The sequence below is a fragment of the Enhydra lutris genome, unplaced genomic scaffold, assembly GCF_002288905.1.
Source record: "Enhydra lutris kenyoni isolate GAN:26980312 unplaced genomic scaffold, ASM228890v2 scaffoldscaffold89, whole genome shotgun sequence".
Classification (NCBI taxonomy): domain Eukaryota; kingdom Metazoa; phylum Chordata; class Mammalia; order Carnivora; family Mustelidae; genus Enhydra; species Enhydra lutris.
Window position 1 is genome coordinate 1,135,053 of NW_019154173.1, and position 1,206 is coordinate 1,136,258.

General features: G+C 56.6%; 1 pseudogene; it reads right to left on the reverse strand.

Moving 5' to 3' along the window:
- Window positions 1–469: 469 nt before the first annotated feature.
- On the reverse strand, window positions 470–869 carry LOC111162125 (annotated as a pseudogene).
- Between the last annotated feature and the right edge of the window lie 337 nt (window positions 870–1,206).

The window sequence follows — 1,206 nt, forward strand, 5'->3', positions numbered from 1 at the left end:
TACCACCCCCCCACCCCGCCGCCCGCAACCCTCAGTTTGTTTTGTGAGATTAAGAGTCTCTTATGGTTTGTCTCCCTCCTGATCCCATCTTGTTTCATTTATTCCAAGAAAGTTCCTTTCTATTACTAATTTGCTACAGATCTTTTTTTCTAATCATGAATGAATATTATACATATATATTTTTTTTTTCAGACAAAAAAGCAGAACCTTTACTTCCAGCCCACTCCCTGGACCTCTGTCAGAGGCACTGTAGGTAGAAGGCAGAGTAAGCCCTTCTCAAGCATTCCAGAACCCAGCAGGGACCCCACGGCTGTCACTCTTCGTGGCACACTGGAGAGAATGGGAAGCCAGACACGCAGGCTCATTTCTGTGCATTAACAGAGGCTTGTCGGAGAAGGCACAGACATCCTAGACATTCGAATCTAGAGAACGGCTTTCTCTGGGGAGGTCCTCAAGCCTTTCTTTAGAGTCAGGGGCCACAGCTGGAGCAAGGTGTAGGGCCCAGACCAGCGAGTGCCCCTGGGGGCTGGTAGCCGCGCTCACTGGAGTCCCGGGGGGGTCATGGCCGAGCAGCAGCCGCACTGCAGGCACACGGCGAGGCACCATAAAGGGATCCAGGCCAGGGGCATGTGAGACTGGCACGCAGGTGTCCTCAGGCTGCAGGAAGCACGGCTTGGTGAGGCGGGTCTGCTACCTGCCACAGGATGGTCTCAGCCCAGCTGACGGCCTCCCTGCAGTCCCCACAACCCGAGAACACCACAGCCCCAGTAGGCTGCGGATTTTGCTGCCCTCTTGGACCTGCATCTCCTGGCTATCAGGAGGTGGCCGGGGCGCCGGGGAAGGAAGCCGGCTTTCTGGTAGTGCTCCATTCTGTCTGCGGCCACGTCTGACTGTCTCTGCCCGCTGCTGGGATGCCTCAGATGCGCTCTGGGCAGGGCACCCCAAGCCATTCCCGAACCCTGGCTCTTTGCCACATGGCCCTCCCTGCTCCTCATCCCAGACTTTCTAGGAACAGGACCCTACCCCCTCCTCCCTCCCAGCTTCTCAGGATAGGTATCATGCTTGCCTCACCTTGGGAAGGGTGAGGCATAAAGCCCCGGTTTTTTCTGGACAGAGCTGCAACCCTGCCCCCACCCGGTAGTCCCAGAGACACGACCAGATTCCTCAAACACGGGGCTTTTGGGGATAGATCCAAGCACCCTCATC